Source organism: Brassica napus (genome assembly GCF_020379485.1).
Source record: "Brassica napus cultivar Da-Ae chromosome A2 unlocalized genomic scaffold, Da-Ae chrA02_Random_25, whole genome shotgun sequence".
NCBI lineage: Eukaryota > Viridiplantae > Streptophyta > Magnoliopsida > Brassicales > Brassicaceae > Brassica > Brassica napus.
In genome coordinates, this window is record NW_026013945.1 from 12,168 (window position 1) to 30,200 (window position 18,033).

General features: G+C 34.2%; 2 non-coding genes and 4 pseudogenes across 2 annotated transcripts; 4 read left to right on the forward strand and 2 right to left on the reverse strand.

Annotated features, from left to right (window-relative positions):
• Window positions 1-15: 15 nt before the first annotated feature.
• LOC125594005 lies at window positions 16-843 on the forward strand (annotated as a pseudogene).
• An 845-nt stretch (window positions 844-1,688) lies between these two features.
• Window positions 1,689-1,762, reverse strand: TRNAN-GUU. Its single transcript has one exon. It is a non-coding gene; the product is annotated as a tRNA-Asn (tRNA).
• A 496-nt stretch (window positions 1,763-2,258) lies between these two features.
• On the forward strand, window positions 2,259-5,264 carry LOC125594006 (annotated as a pseudogene).
• On the forward strand, window positions 3,317-3,389 carry TRNAI-AAU. Its single transcript has one exon. It is a non-coding gene; the product is annotated as a tRNA-Ile (tRNA).
• A 2,051-nt stretch (window positions 5,265-7,315) lies between the features above and the next one.
• Window positions 7,316-8,015, forward strand: LOC125594003 (annotated as a pseudogene).
• A 671-nt stretch (window positions 8,016-8,686) lies between these two features.
• On the reverse strand, window positions 8,687-10,645 carry LOC125594007 (annotated as a pseudogene).
• Window positions 10,646-18,033: the final 7,388 nt, after the last annotated feature.

Here is an 18,033-nt window from a genome sequence, read left to right on the forward strand (position 1 = left end):
AATTGTTTTGGGATAATGGCAGCAGCGTCAGCGTCATCTCTTGCTCTCTTCCACAAACCCACCTGCAGTTTTATTTGGGCCCGAGCTCAATCTTCCTCTGCTCTTTCTCTGCTCCTCCTCCTAAAACTATGGCCGATCTAGTCAAAACCCATGCTTGGAGAGACATAGACGGGGAAGAAGGGTTTCAGGCGTTGGAGCAGGGTTTTACTCCGTCCCAAAGATTTGGGTCTCCGGTGGGATCAACGCCGTCGCTAATCGTCTGGTTTGTATTCGAATTCTCTGATAAATATGTTTAGATGTAAATGAAATACACAAAGTGTGTACACAGAGCAAATGGGTGGTAGCTGCTGTGTTTTGGCTCGGTTCTGCTTCTCTACATGATGGTGCAGCCTTGTGGGCTGTCATTGGCTCGTTTCCAATTCCGCCCTTTCCGTAGCTCTCAAACGCATCCTTAACCAACAGAGACCTGTTGCAACTCTGCGTTCTGACCCTGGGATGCCTTCTTCTCATGCTCAGTCCATTTCTTTCATCTCTCTCTTCTCTGGTAACACTCTCTCTCTCTCCCCCTTTCCCCTCTCTCTTTCTCTCATCCTTGCTTTGGCTTCTTACTTTGTATGGTTGAGGGTTTCCCAGAAGCTTCACCCGCCAGTCAAGTGGTGGTGGGTGCAATCGTGGCTCTGTTTACTCCACCTTGTGGCACATAACCTGGAACTCACTTGTTCTCCAGCCTTTCGCCTCATCATTCTCCGTACAAGTAGCTGTATTTACGGTTGCTGCTGCATCTGCTCTGGGTTTTGCAGTTATGTGCTACTTAACTGGTTCAAAGATGACAAAGAAATATAAGTAGAGGGTTATAAAACTTTCCTTTGTTTCCCATTTCACTCCATTACCACTTTGTCTTCTGTTTCTCGTCACAAAACGTTAATTATTATTTTTATGTATAAAACGAAACCAATAGAGAAGCAAGTGCTGCTTGCTTTATATGAGCATGTGAAAGCCAGAGGCCAGCCTCAATGCGAGAAAATGTCTGATCCAAACATTTTATTAGAGAGAAAACAAGAGTTTGCGGAAGCAAGCAAGCAACTGAATGCAGTAAAGAAGATTGGAGCTTAGCCTAGGAATAAGTAAGCAATAGAGCTAAGATACTAGATATAGTGATTTTTAAGGAAGTCTGGTCTCTAATGAATAATGACAGAAAACAAAAGAAAACGAATCACAATCAAATGAGTGGAAAGATCCAAATCAAGACGTACGCTGTTCTCGGAAGTGATTTTTTGCCTTGGAGGCGACAGCCGAGCCGATCAAGTGCTTGACCTGTTTCCCGGATCCAGAATCCTACGCTGTACAATGCTCTCCCCATCTTCTTCGATGATTTAATTAAATTAAATCTCCCAATTTGAGGGTTTTCGCCGGAGAAGAAGAAGTACGTAGTCCTTTCACGGTTTCCTTGGTTTACTCCTCAATATGCCGGTTATTAGCCGGTTTGTGTTACTTTTTTTACAAGCCTCCATCTACAACTGCATTTTCCAACTACAAGTATTACTCTGAAGTAGGCACATCACAATTTCTGAAATGGAAGTGTTCGGACAAATTTACTTTGTGTTTTTGATCGCCCAAGCCATTATCAAACTGCTATTCATTAGGGCCATCAAGATAGACTCCTAAATTCAGTTGACCAAAAGAAAAAACGCTAGAGAGAGGGGTCGAACCTCTGACCTTGTGGTTAACAGCCACACGCTCTAACCAACTGAGCTACTCCAGCTTCTTTCACAGAATGTTTTATACTATATTCAAATTTATATCGAACCGGCAAATCACAATAAGAGTTTCTGATTACTTTTTAAACTCTAGTTATAATGCTTGTGATTTTAGGGGCTGCTCGATACAGTTGTGATGAGTTAGTTAAAAGCCTCAACACAAACACGTTTTATTATTCATCATATTCAAGAAATTTAACAATTGGAGTTTTCTATATTATGAATAAGGTAACTGAGTGAAAATTGCTAAAAAAAAATACTTTTACTAATGTAAAAGTAAACGTTGAAAGAAAAATGTAAAAAATAGACTAAAAAGTAATATTAGAGGTTTCAACTAGATTTCCAATTAATTTAATTCAATGGCATGTTGTTAAGTATATATATGTAGGTGATCTCTTATTATGAGAAACGAAATAGAACAATACTGTGGTCTAGATCAAAAGTGAAGCTGCCAAGAGATTTGCTCCTATTTTGGAGAGGGAGACAGCAAACACTAGTGAAATGGAATGGCTTCGTTACACAGAGACAATACACCCAAATCACAACGTTGATTACTGGATTGGAGCTTACCAACGAACAAGCCAGGAGCTGAAGAGAAAGATGTCTGGAGAACCTATCAGTATGCCAACTCCAAGCATTGAACGTGAGAACAATCAGTGGTGCACCGTGACACTTATTGAGAAATCAGAAGATAGGTTGATCTTGGACTGGACCCATTCCACCGACTGTCAGGTTGAGAAAACGTTTGACTTTGATTTCAGTAATAGCTTCTGGAAGATGATGATCACACCGGATGTGATAGAGTTCTATGCAACGAGATAGTCTAGTAACTAGAAGTGTCAACCATACCACCTTATTAGGCTTGGTTGCTAGCTACGAAAAGATTATATTATATGTTTTTATTTTATTTTATCTAAAGATAACATATGCTAATTATAATATTGTTTGTATTTTATTTCATATATGGATAAACAATATGTTGTTTTAAGGATTTTTTTTCAGATTAATTAGGAGAGGTGGTAGGAGTTGAGATTTGTGGAAGTTTAGTTGGTCGAGGTTAAATCACCAATCCGAACTATTCGAACAAAATTGATGTCATGTATTGTGGAAGATTTTTGGACATGACATGTTGCTAAATCACCAATCCAAAAAAAATTTTCGAAACCGTTCAAATTAAAAAAAAAAAAAAAAAATTATTTCTGACATGAACAATAACTGTTGTTTTTATCCAATCTCTTCAGGGGTATGAGCAAAACGCTTTACTTCCTGACGCAAAGAGACTGCAGATTATGCTGCTCAACCAATAGCTCGTCAAAATTAGGAGATTTAGAGCTGTGCTGCTTCAACTTGATGAAGAGATGATGCAACACGAGCCACCTCTGATATCGAACTTGGCGCTAGGAAACCGGTGGTTCAGTCACTTAAGCTGCTCAAGGGCTTCCAAGCTTCAGTCCCTTACAGCGGTCGTAGATTAAACACCCGAACGTAGCAAAACCGTTGCTTCCTTGGATTGCTTTTCTCAAGGAAGATGTAATTAAACAATTTTTGTAAGCATCGAAGAACCATTGGCTCAGTTGGTTAGAGCGTTGTGCTAATAACGCGAAGGTCGCAGGTTCGAACCTGCATGGGCCATTTGAGTTTTTTTTTAATTAATTAATGCAACAATTGTTATGTGCAGCATCAGTGAGTGAGACCGTATCCTATCCCACTTAGCATTCGGACACGTGGCAAGAGAAGAAAACCAGTAACTCCGATTCCCACAAAACAAACCAATGAAACTTCTCGCCTTATCCCAAATCTTATCTCTCTCTCTCTCCTAACGAATGTTACTACTGTTTTAGGTCTTTCCTCTGCTTCGGATCAGGACAACCATTAAACATTTTTTTGAGAGACTTTGTGGCCATGGCTGCTCTCTCCAATCCGCCTCTACGTTCCTTCAGGCCGCTAAAATCTCCACCGCTCCTCACGCGGCAGTGCTCACCTCCGGTCGACTCAGACAGTCGGGAAATCTTTCGGACTAGAAACATCCTCTGCTCGCCTCACATGTTCCTTCCAATCTGACTTCAAGGACTTGGCCGGTAAATGCTCCGACGCTGTCAAAATCGCTGGATTCGCTCTCGCAACCTCTGCTCTCGTCGTCTCGGTAACTTCCTCCTATCACCGGTTCTTCCATATAAGTTTATTACGAACTGTTAATAACAGTTTCTAACAATGCATCGAACTTGCCACCTTGAAAGTAGTACACTAAACAATAGCATTTTAAGATTATCACAACAGAATATTAGAATGCGTTATATTCACAATCTTCGTGTATCATTAGTACCAAATTGGTACATGATACGATTTTACGAATTGGAAAGCTTATTGGGATCACAATTAAGTTGAAATTGTTATGTGTTTGTGGTGTAATGAAGGGAGCAAGTGCAGAGGGCCTCCGAAGAGACTGACTTACGACGAGATTCAGAGCAAGACTTACATGGAAGTTAAGGGAACTGGAACGGCCAACCAGTGCCCAACTTTGACGGTGGCTCCGAGACTTTCTCCTTCAAACCCGGAAAGTACGCTGGCAAGAAGTTCTGCTTCGAGCCTACTTCCTTCACCGTCAAGGCTGAGAGTGTTAGCAAGAATGCGCCTCCTGATTTCCAGAACACCAAGCTCATGACCGTCTCACCTACACTCTTGACGAGATCGAAGGCCCCTTCGAGGTTTTTCTTTCTTTTTTTTTCTTTTTTTCTTCCACCGCAAGAAACTGTCTGTTTTATTGGTTACGAATAGGGTTTGTGATTCTTTTTATAATCGGTTCTCGAGCAGGTTTCTTCTGACGGAAGCGTTAACTTCAAGGAAGAAAGACGGCATCGACTACGCTGCTGTCACTGTCCAGCTTCCAGGAGGCGAGCGTGTGCCATTCCTCTTCACCGTCAAGCACTTGACGCCTCTGGCAAACCAGACAACTTCTCTGGCAAATTCTTAGTCCCTTCATACCGTGGCTCCTCCTCTTGGACCCTAAGGCCGTGGTGGTTCCACAGGATATGACAACGCCGTTGCATTGCCAGCTGGAGGCAGAGGTGACGAAGAGGAGCTTTCAAAAGAGAACGTGAAGAACACGGCAGCTTCGGTGGGAGAGATCACTTTGAAAGTGACCAAGAGCAAACCCGAGACAGGAGAAAGTGATCGGAGTGTTCGAAAGTCTTCAGCCGTCGGATACTGACTTGGGTGCCAAGGTACCTAAGGATGTGAAGATCCAAGGGGTGTGGTATGGTCAACTTGAGTGATCATGTTATCATATCTAACATCTTCTCTTTGTATTTGATTACAATGAGTACATCTTTTGATGTTTCTTCTTCTTCTATTATAAAAAATGCACATGCCCTAAATCTTAAGTTTTTTTTGTATCCATATATAGTCCTCTATTTAACTTTAATCATATGGTCTAATAATGGTAAGTTATGATGAGTTATGTAATCTCTAACCAGGTTACTGTGAATTATTCCCTCCTTTTCAAAATTATATATATTCTACAAAAACTTGTTTTGAATTTCAGTGTATATTACTAACTAATAATGGTAATTGTAAATTTTGAGAAAAATTATCGGTTTATTAAAATTTTGATTTGCTAAAAATTGTGGAAACTAATTAATCATAAGTATACATTTATAATCAATATTTAAAATGTTTTGAAAAAATCTTCAAAACATACATCTTTTTGAAACAAATCGAATATTATTTATGCTTTTTAAATAGAGTGGTAATTTTAATTACGGTTTACTAACACGAAAAATCACTTCAAAATAAAATTATTATTGTTTTATAATTTATAAGTTTACAGTCGAACCATTTTGATAATCAATGAATTAGTTGGTTTGCCTTTTGATATATTTATATGAAATTAGTTTAATATACTGGCGAATAACAAGTGGAAATTAGGTTTTATAAATTCGTATAAATAATGTAGTCTAATCAGCTTGCTCCTTATGGACCTTACTTACCCTGTATTTAATGTGCATGGGTGTGAACATTAAACAAAACAGTGTTTAACTTATAAATAAAACATTATTGGTCTGTGCTTGGTCTTAAATCTCGAAACATGAAAGAACACAGACAACTTCATTGGCGTGGGGACAGCACATAACAATGCAGATTTTCAGAGAGATTCTCTCTTTTTTAAACCTCTAGAACTAGTATATATATATATATATATATATATGAATAATGAAAATATGTAAACTTCTCGGGGACAATTCTATTTATATCTAGAGATATCGGATTCATACAGAAACGTACACTACAGATCTTGCATACACTCATCACAAATTCAAAGATATTCTTACAGTAGATTCTACAAGCGTGTGTGTTAGTACAATCTATCACATGCTCTGAAGCATGTTAAATTCCATCTTACGGATTATAGATCAATTAACGAAAAGTATTAAATATATATTATGCAAAGTAAAAATGTTTTTAAAAATTACCAAATAAAGATCATTTCAAAATCGGGACAAAACATGGCCTCGTGCTTTAGAAAGGAATTTTGAAAGCAATTTTGTACTATTGTCCAATTTCACATCATGTAATAACTATTGTAGGTCTTATATATGGATGTCACCCGCGCGTGGGGATCAATATCCACTAAGATCTGACGAGCAATTGTTTTATTATTCAATAAAATGTCTATCGAGACAAGTTCTACTACTGTACGTACGTGGAAACAATGATGTATCAGCGCCAGAGTATCAACTTTATTAAACAAAGATTGCCATCCGCTAGTATTGTATCGGTGGAGACGTGGGTGATTTCAGTCGTCACACAAACCATACGGAATATATATTTGTTTGTGTATATAGTAAGGTTGAGCTATTTTTCTGTTCAAAAGTATCGATCGAGCGGTAGGGCAAATATCTATTAGTTACCTTTTGGTCCAAAACTACCAAATATAGCCAGGAATTGGTTACTTTTGATGGCATGCAGATCGATTTATAAATAAATATTGAACGTTCATAAATATATAAACAGAAAGCAATATGTCCGAAGTAAGAAAAGCATTATTGAGACACTCGATAATTTATACGTGCTCATTAATGCACTCATGCAAAAAATAAAGTAGTAATAAAAAAAGATCAATTTTTGAACTATTAATTCTTAGAAAAAAGAAAACAATATCACGTACGGTAGGTGACTCTTGTATCTACTAAAAGGCCAAAAGAATCTGGGGCCAACTCTATCATGCTGGTCCACTGGTCCCTATTGTCTTAACGTGAGATCTAACCCCCGGCGACGCGAAACCTCCAAGGCCAACTCAATCTTGTCTGCTAGCCGGCCATGCCTCTGTCTCCCGCCGATCCTTCAGTTCACCACCTAAGTTCCTTCCTCTCTCAATCTTCGCCACGTTGATTTCTCCTACTTTCCCGAACTACCCTTAGCGTGATGGTCTGTTTAAATAATTCGGGAAATAATAACCAAACCTTGAGCTGTCATGTTCCCTTGTATTATTACACGACAAGTCAAAGTGTAGACTGTTTAGATTCTTGAGGCTATTTTCTTCTTCCTCGATTGTTCTTATATATAAACTCGTCACAAGGTCGTCTGATCTTTCAATTCACAAATCACAAACAACAACAACTTGGTACGTATACTCTACATACACAAACATCAAACTCACGAGAGATATAAACAAAGAAAAATGGGTGCATGCGTTTCACGTGAATGTATGAGGGGAGATTCGGCGAAGCTAATATTGCTGGACGGGACATTAGAAGAGTTCTCGTATCCGGTCAAAGTTTGGCAGATCTTGCAGAAATACCCGACGAGTTTCGTATGTAACTCAGACGAAATGGACTTCGACGATACAGTTTCAGCATCTCTGGCAACGAAGAGCTCCGATTGGGGCAACTTTACTTCGTTTTACCGCTGACGTGGCTCAGTCATCCCTAAGGGCGGAGGAAATGGCGACGCTGGCTGTTAAGCAAGCTCCGCGTTGACCAAGAGCGGCGGAGTCAGTTGCGCTGACTCCATTTGGGAAATAAATTACCAATCCAAAAAAATCGCCCGAGCGAAGACAAATGGCGGTGGTGGAAGAGGCTGTGGCAAAGGGAAGAGGAGATTTACGGCGATTTGAGCAGCATCGCCGAGTAGGGTCAACTTAGTGGAGCAAACCATAAAAATAAATCGACCGACGTAGAAACTGTAGTTAGAGACGTTTGACTTTTTTCTAATGGAGAAAAACAAAATGATCCATTACTTTTGGATTTTTTTTTCTATATTTGGTTGCTTAGAATTTGAGAAATGGACACAGGAGGAGGATGATATTATATATAGTGATGTGATTCCAATCTTGAATCTAATGCAATTTTTCCGAAGGCAAGTTAATCATCTAACACGTACATAAATGTTCGACGTCTAACAAGTTTATGAATCTCTCTAATAATTAACCGGCATGATCGAACAAGCTGGCGTTTACATACCATCAAAATTAATTAATACGAATAAATTTCATTGGCAGCTTCTCTAAGAATAAGATATCTGAATGTAAACTGGGAGGGTTCCAATCAATGGCCTTGCGTGATTTACTACGACATCCCTTAAGACATTGTATTGAAGATTCCGGTATGCTTCGGTTAAGTTCATTCGACTTTCTAGCTCTTGCTTGATTCTTTTGGTGTATATACACGAACCTATTTTAAACAAAACAACAATCCAAGAAGCACATACTTCAGCGCTTTTTTTGGGCAATTATTCAAAAGGGTTTCAATGATTCTCTTAAAGATTAAGGGGAATACCGGGGATCGGAGTGGGTGCCGGAGGTAAGTGAAAAATGTAGAAGATGGTTGATTGCGTAAGCTGCTAATCTTTCATCTCCTCCTGCTTTGAACTTCTTTGAAGCAAATAGCAGTTATTAAGAGAAAAATATGAAAACATAAAACAGTCTTTTTTACTCAAGTAAGCTTTGTGCTCTTTGAAGCCAACGTTTCATAATTTATTCTCAAAGTTACCTGACCAGGATGAGACATTTGCATCCAAGAATTGAGCTCTGTGTTGCTTCCGCGCTAATTGTGGTGTCCCACCAAAGTTATATGCCGCCTGGGAGAAATACAAGAAAATTTCAAGACATATAATACGAAAGGATGGTTCATGCAAAGGATGTTGGTTACGTTGAGTAGCAATAGCAATCTCTTCACAGTGTTCTGTGGAGTCCCATAAGCTAAATAAGCCTATAAGACGTTGATATAAATTGCTAAGCGCCGGAAAAAACCCGAGATTGATTGGTTCAAAGAAAGAAAGTTTACATGCATCACCAAGTGCATTGTGCACATTTATCCAGAAGGCCAGCTTCTCCTCATGTTTCAACTTACTTGGATCCACTTCCTCCAATCTACTGATAGTGTCCTGCAAGTATTTTAAACATTTCAAGATCCCCTAATTCACCTTCTACCCTCATCATTCATCATTTAATCTCAAAGCGACTCACTTAAAGTATGCAGAAGATCTGCGACCTAGCTCATTGGCCTTTTTGGAGTCTCTGTGAATGCAAAGCACTTCAACTATGTTGCTGCATTGTCCACTGAAGTCCTTCTCTCCTTCTACATGGAATGAGTTATCCAAAGAGGAGCTGTTTCCCAATCCAGGGCTCGATGTATCGTACTGGTCAGAGGGAGAAAATGCACTCGATGATAAGGACGAGTTTGGAGATGATGAAAGTCTGTGATTTACACTTGACCATTCCTTCAGACAACTTGTTTTGGTGTCTCTGGAATTAAATGATCTGAGATTCGCGTGCCAAGATGTTCAGCTAGACTGATTAGATTCTCTCCATTGTGCACGTGCATCGGTTGGGAGTGGCATGAGCGGATAGCTTTACTCCAAGAATCTCTGGAGAAGCTTTTATACTCTCAAATGTTGAACGCTGGGAGTGGCTACGGTGAAAACAGGGTCCCACTCTGTCTCTGCCATCATCAAGAGAGGATCTGTTGTACAAGGTTCTTCACAAAAATCTAGACGCCTTGTAGGGGTTGTAAGTACAGAAGGAGACTTCGGCTTCTTGCTCTCTGAATTTGGGGTTATTTGTTGGTCAAAGGCTTTTCGATATAATGAAAGAAGATAGTGCTCCAAATGTACAACTTCCATCTCAAGAAGCGCAATTTCTTTGATCAAGTCAGTAGCTTGCTGAACAAGAAAGTAAAAACAGTAAGGTTTCTTTAGTTCCACGGAACTCGTTTCTGTACAGTTTTGGAAAATGAAAGTGACAGACCATGGGCATGGGAATGTCGTTTGTTTCAGTCAGCATGTAAGAAGAAGCTGTTCCATAACCTAGCGCCTTCTCTATAATGCACAGCGAACCTTAAACTGATCTTCTAATCTTGTCTCCAGCTGATCAACCTGTGAACAAGGTGATTGAGCCCTAATCCACGAAACAAGAACGTGAAAACCTAGTAAAAAGAATAAAAAAAACGTACACCTACCTCATGCTTCAGAGAAGTTTCAGTGTTGAATGATAGTGATTATGCTTCGCTCCTCTGCTTGATCATTTGAACGACCCATGTCCTAAACCAAGTTAGACAAAATTCATAAACATTTGTGTAAAGGCAAAGAAACAGAAAGATAAATCCAAAGAATCATGTCAAACTAATATCCCCACTTTTTTTATCACATATCTTTTACATTGTTTGGAAAAAAGAAGGATGATCGTACTCACTAGCTTGGTGCGTTGAGAGGCTTCAAAAGAAGTATTGGAAAAAGGTTCATCTCTTTTCTTTTCTGGAAAGCTGGCGCTGTGCATTAAAGAGTGAACAATTCAGAGTAATCAGTGGGAAACTACTAGGATTGTTGTAGAGCATCGTGTAGGGATCTCCAAATAAAAACTTTGACTATCTCCAATGTTTTTACATTCCAGACATTCGCTAGCCAGTCAGGAGCAGCAACTTGATTTGTGGGAGCTTCAGCGGTGCGAGCTTCCAATGAATCAGGTAACCTGATCTAGTTGAATACTCTCCCGTAGTATTTTTCAGCGATATGAGTTCATCTGCTGCTTTCATCCTGCTAGGTTGAATCCCTGGGATTTGGTCCTTATGGAAAGGTAGAGTAAGCTTGATTTTTGCTAAGTCCCATTCCTTTGTCTCTGGCAGGAGCAGGTCCGAGACCTTTAGCGATGAAGAGCCTCTGGGGCCGGGCCCATTGGTCTGAACTGTTCACAGTGTGAGAGCCATGGGTCATCCCAGACATTAATCTCCTCTCCTGTTCCGACCATCTAGCCTAGTTGCATCACCAGGAGGTTCTACCAATCTCCTAAACTAACATATTACTAGACCTTGACCTGCACGCCAGCGCGGATATAAATTTTCGATTTTTGGTTATTTATTTAACTAAATGATGTTACGGTGGCGATATTTCAGGAGAATTAATAATATGTAGTTGTTTGAGTTATTAATAATATGTTTTCTTTTTTTGTAGTTTGTCTCAGTTATTTTAAGAAAACAATGAATATGTGGAAAAAAAAACAATCATTTTTAAGGTAAGACTAATTTAATTCTCAATGGCATTTGACTGTAAATATTGTTGAATTTTTAGGGTTATTCTCTAAGTGTACTTCTGTTTTAATAAAGTAGATGATGGTCAAAGAGGCTTGAAATCTTTGGTTGTCTATGTTTTTTAGAAATAGTGATTTTATAATGGTTAGTCTACTAATTTAGGGATTATATGAAGTTTTACAAGATTAATTGATAAAAAACTTAGGAAGATGTTTATGTACCATGAAAAATAGTGTAAAATACATTAATACAATGTAGAATGTGGTTAGAAATTTCAAAACACACTAAAAAGTATAAGCTTCATTATATAGAGCGTTTAACGTAACACTCAATATATTCATAGTGATACATAGATTTGGACAAAATTCAAAAAATATGACAATATTTTTTATGGATAGTTCATCCTACACTAACATATGATGATGTTCAAAGAGGTTTGAACAATTTGTTTGTCTCTCTTTCCAAGATAATAGTGATTTTTACAATGGTTATTTATTGATTTATGGAGTATTATGAAGTTTTACTAAATTAATTGATAAAAAAATAGAATGATCTCATATATCATGAAGAGAGTTTAACATACATTAATACAAATTAAAAATGTCATTAGAAAATTTAACACAACAATAAAAAGTATAAGCTTCAGTATATAGAGCGTTTAATGTAAAACTAAATATTTTCGTAGGGGTAAACACATAAATTTTGAGAAAATTTAAAAAATATAACATATTGTTTTAATGCATAGTTGCCTCCTGCACTAATATATGATGATTGTCAAAGATGTTTTAAACCTTTGTTGTCTCTGTTTCTCTAGAAAATAGTGATTTTATAGTGGTTATTCCACTGATTTAGGAAGTATGAAGTTTTACTAAATTAATTGACTAAAAAATTTGAACGATGCTCATGTACCATGAAAGAGAGTTTAGCATAATTAATAAAAATTTAGAATGTGGATAGAAAATTTATAGCAACACTAAAGATTATTGGCTTCAGTATATAAAGTACTTACCAAAAACTCAATGTTCTCGTATGGGTTCCACATAGATTGAGAAAAATTTAAAAATATAACAATATTGTTTAATGCATAGTGGCCTCATGTACTAACATACTAGGTGATAATCCGCGCCCTGTGCGGAATGAGTAGATTTAAAGAGATTATTAATTTGAAATTAATATTATTATAAAGTACATTGCATAGAAACAATGGTAAATATTGTAAATAAAAGTATAGAAATTAATCCTTTTTTTTCTAAACTTGTTATATTTAGTATATTTTCCTATAGGTAGTGTAAGAGAGACGATAAGAGTTATAAGAGTAAGCAAAAAATAATATACAATCATTTATGAAGTAAAGATACGACGAAACATAAGCAATAAAGTAATAAAACCCTTCAGATACGAAATATAATAAAAATAATTAAATAACACAACAATAAAAAGTATAAGTTTCAGTATATAGAGCGTTTAACATAAAAAACTCAATATTTTCGTAAGGATAAACACATAGATTTTGAAAAAAATTCAAAAATATAGAAATATTGTTTTAATGCATAGTTGTGTCTACTGCACTAATATGATGATGGTCAAAGAGTTTGAAACATTTGTTATTTCTGTGTCTCTCTAGAGAATAGCGATTTTGTAGTGGTTAGTTCACTGATTTAGAGAGTATATGAAGTTCTACTAAACTAACTGATTAACATTTTGAACGATGCTCATGTACCATCAAAGAGAACTTAGCATAAATTAATACAAATATTAAATGTGGTTATAAATTTTAAACAACACTAAATATTATAGGCTTCGGCGTATGATGCATTTACAAAAAATTCAATATATTCGTAGGGGTTAACACATAGATTTTTAAAAAAATCAAAAATATAACAATATGTTTTTAATGCATAGTTGCCTCATATATTAATATATGATGATGATCAAAGAAGTTTGAAACTTTTGTTATCTCCATTTCTCTAGATAATAGCAATTTTGTAATGGTTAGTCCACTATTTAGGGAGTATATGAAGTTTTTAAAATTAATTTATAAAAGAATTGAACGATGCTCTTGTACTCTGAAAGAAAAGTTTAGCATACATTAATACAAATGTAGAATGTGGTTATAAATTTTAAAACAACACATTTATGTTTTAGTATATAAAGCATTACCAAAAACTCAATATTTTCGTTGGGGTTGTTGATACATATGATTTTGAAAAATTTCAAAATATACGACAATATTTTTTTTATGCATAGCTGCATTCTGTACTAACATAGTGGATGTTCAAAGAGGTTGTAGCCTTTGTTGTCTCCGTTTTTGAAGAAATAGTGACTTTATAATGGTTATTCCACTAATTTTGGGAGTATTTCAAAGTTAACTAAATTATTTGATTAAAAAATTATAATGATTCCAATATACCATGAAATAGAGCTAAAATACGTTAATACAAATGGAGAATGTAGTTAGAAATTTTAAAGCAACACTAAAAAGTATAGATTTCAGTATATACAACGTTTAACGTAAAAACTAAATATTTCGTATGGGTTTATAACATGGATTTTAAAAAAAATCAAAATATAACAATATTTTTTAATGCATAGTTTCATCCTAAAACTAACATATTATGATGGTCAAAGAGGCTTGAAATCTTTGTTATTTATGTTTTTTTAGAAAATTAAGATTTTATACTGGTTAGTCTACTAATTTAGGGATTATATAAACTTTTACTAAATTAATTGATATAAAATTAGAAGACGCCCATGTACCATAAAGAGTGTTTAAAGTACATTAATAAAAATTTAGAATGTGGTTAGAAATTTTAAAACAACACTAAAAAGGATAAGCTTCATTATATAGAGCGTTTAACAACATAAAACTCAATATATTCATAGCAATACATAGATTTGGATAAAAATTTAAAACAATATGACAATATTTTATTAGGATAGTTCAGCCTACACTAACAGCTGATGATGTTCAAAGAGATTTGTAACTTTTTTTGTCTCTGTTTCCCAAGATAATAGCGATTTTATAATGGTTATTTTACTGATTTAGGGAGTATTATGACGTTTTACTAAATTAATTTATAAAAACTTAGAATGATCCCATATATCATGAAAGAGAGTTTAAGATACATTAATACAAATTTAAAATGTCATTAAAAAATTTAACACAACAATAAAAGTATAAGCTTCAGTATATAGAGCGTTTAACGTAAAAATCAATATTTTTGTAAGGGTAAACATATAGATTTTGAGAAAAATTCAAAAAATATAACAATATTGTTTTAATGAGTAGTTGTCTGCTGCACTAATATATGATGATGGTCAAGAGGTTGGAACCTTGTTATCTCCGCTCTCTAGAGAATAGCGATTTTGTAGTGATAGTTCACTAATTTAGGGAGTATATGAAGTTCTACTAAAATAATTGATTAAACATTTTCAACGATGCTCATGTATCATCAAAGAGAACTTAGAATAAATTAATACAAATATAGAATGTGGCTTTAAATTTTAAAACTACACTAAAGATTATAGCTTTGCATATGAAGCATTTACCAAAAATTCAATGTATTCGTAGGGGTTAACACATAGATTTTCAAAAAAAAATCAAAAAATATAACAATATTGTTTAATGTATAGTTGCCTCCTGTATTAATATACGATGATGGTCAAAGAGGTTTGAAACCTTTTTGTCTATGTTTCTCTGGAGAATAGCGATTTTACAGTGTTAGTCCACTGATTATGGAGTATATGAAGTTTAAATAAATTAATTGATTAAAAAATTTGAACGATACTCATGTACCATGAAAGAGAGTTTAGCATAAATTAATACAAATTTAGAATGTGGTTAGAAATTTTAAAAAAATACTAAGGATTATAGGCTTCAGTATATAAAACATTTACCAAAAACTCAACGTTTTCTTAAGGGTTAACACATAGATTTAAAAAAAAAAAATCAAAATATAACAATATTACTTTAATGCATAGTTGCCTAATGTACTAATATATGATGATGATCAAAAAGGTTTGGAACCTTTTTTATCTCCATTTCTCTAGACAATAGCAATTTTTTAATGGTTAGTCCACTAATTTACGGAGAATATGAAGTTTTATTAAATTAATTTATTAAAAAAATTGAACGATGCTCATGTACTTTGAAAGAAAGTTTAGCATACATTAATACAAATGTAGAATGTGGCTACAATTTTAAAACAACACTAAAGATTATATGCTTCAGTATGTAAAGCATTTACCAAAAGCTCAGAATTTTTCGTAAGGTTTAACATATAGATTTTGAGAAATTTCCTAATAATATGACAGATTGTTTTCACGCATAGTTATATTCTGCACTAACATATGATGATGTTCAAAGAGGTTTGGAGTCTTTGTTGTCTCTGTTTTTGAAGAAAATGTTACTTTATAGTGGTTTATTGCAAAAAGTAGGGATTTTTTTTGAAGTTTTATACTAAATTATTTGATTAAAAAATTATAATTATTCTCATATACCATGAAAGAGAACTATACATTAATACAAATGTGGAATGGTAGTTATAAATTTTAAACACACTAAAAATTTTGATTTCAGTATATAGAGGTTAACATAAAACTAAATATTTCGTATTGGTTTATACATTGATTTTGAAAAAATCAAAAATATAGCAATATCGTTTTAATACATAGTTTCATCCTAAACTAACATATTATGATGGTCAAAGAGGCTTGAAATCTTTTGTTTCTACATATCTTTAGAAAATAGCGATTTTATAATGGTTAATCCACTTATTTAGGGATTATATGAATTTTACTAGATTAATGATAAAAAAATTAGAAAGATGTCCATGTACCATGAAAGAGAGTTTAAAATACATTAATACAAATGTAGAATGTGGTCAGAAATTTAAAACAACACTAAAAGTATAAGCTTCATTATATAGAGCGTTTAACGTAAAACTCAATATATTCATAGCGATACATAGATTTGGATAAAAATTCAAAAATATACAATATTATTATTTCAAGGATACTCATCCTACACTAACATATGATGATGTTAAAAGAGGTTTGAAACCTTTTTGTCTCTGTTTCCCAGATATAGCGATTTTATAATGGTTATTATTTACTGATTTAGAGAGTATTATGAAGTTTTACAAAAATTAGAATGATCCCATATATCACGAAAGAGAGTTTAACATACATTAATACAAATTTAAAATGCATTAGAAAATTTAGCACAACAGTAAAAAGTATAAGCTTCAGTTTATAGAGCGTTTAACGTAAAACTCAAAATTCGTAAAGGTAAGTAAGCACATAGATTTTGAGAAAAAACTCAAAAAATACAACAATATTATTTTAATGCATATTTGCCTCCTTCACTAATATATGATGATGATCAAAGAGTTTGACACATTTGTTGTCTCCGTTTCTAGAGAATAGCGATTTTGTAGTGGTTTAGTCCATTGATTTAGGAAGTATGGAAGTTTTACTAAATTAATGATCAAAAAGTTTGAACGATGCTCATGTGCCATGAAAGATAATTTAGCATAAATTAATACAAATTTAGAATGTGGTTAGAAATTTGAAAACAACACTAAAGATTATAGGCTTCCGTATATAAAGCATTTACCAAAAACTCAATATTTTTGTAGGGGTTGACAGATAGATATGAGAAAATTTTAAACAAATATAACAATATTGTTTTAACGCATAGTTGCATCTTGCAGTAACAATGGTCAAAGAAGTTTGAAACCTTTTTTTGTCTCTGTATCCCAAGATAATAGCGATTTTATATGGTTATTCCACTGATTTAGGGAGTATTATGAAATTTTACTAAATTAATTGATAAAATTAGAATAATCCCATATCATGAAAGTTGTTTAACATACATTAATATAGATTTAAAATGTCATTAGAAAATTTAATACACCAATAAAAAGTATAAGCTTTAGTATTAGAAAAACTCAATATTTTTCGTAGGGGTAAACACATAGATTTTGAGAAAAATTCAAAAAAATAAACAATATTTTTTAATGCATATTTGTCTGCTGCACTAATATATGATAATGGTCAAAGAGGTTTGGGACCTTGTTGTCTCCTTTTTTCTAGAAATAGCGATTTTATAGTGGTTAGTCCACTGATTTAGGGAGTATATGAAGTTTTTCTAAATTAATTTACTAAAACTTTGAACGATGCTTCTGTCCATGAAAGAGAGTTTAGCATAATTAATACAAATTGTAGAATGTGGTTCAAAATGTTATAATAACACTAATGATTATAACTTCAGTATAAACATTACACAAACTCCAATGTATTCAATAGTGATCATAGATTTGGACAAAAATTCAAAAAAAATGACCATATTTTTTTAGGATAGTCATCCTACACTAACATATGATAATGTTCAAAGAGGTTTAGATTCTTTTTTTTGTCTCTCTTTCCCAAGATAATAGTGATGTTACAATGGTTATTTTACTGATTTAGGGAGTTATATGAAGTTTTACTAAATTAATTGATAAAAAAATTAGAATGATCTCCTATATCATGAAAGAGAGTTGAACATACATTAATACAAATTTAAATGTCATTAGAAATTTAACACAACAATAAAAGTATAGATTCAGTATATAGAGCGTTTAACGTAAAACTCAATATTTTCGTAGGGGTAAACACATAGATTTTGAGAAAAAAAAAAAAAAAAATCAAAAAATAACAATATTATTTTAATGCATAGTTGCTCCCTGTAACTACTATATGATGATTGTCAAAGA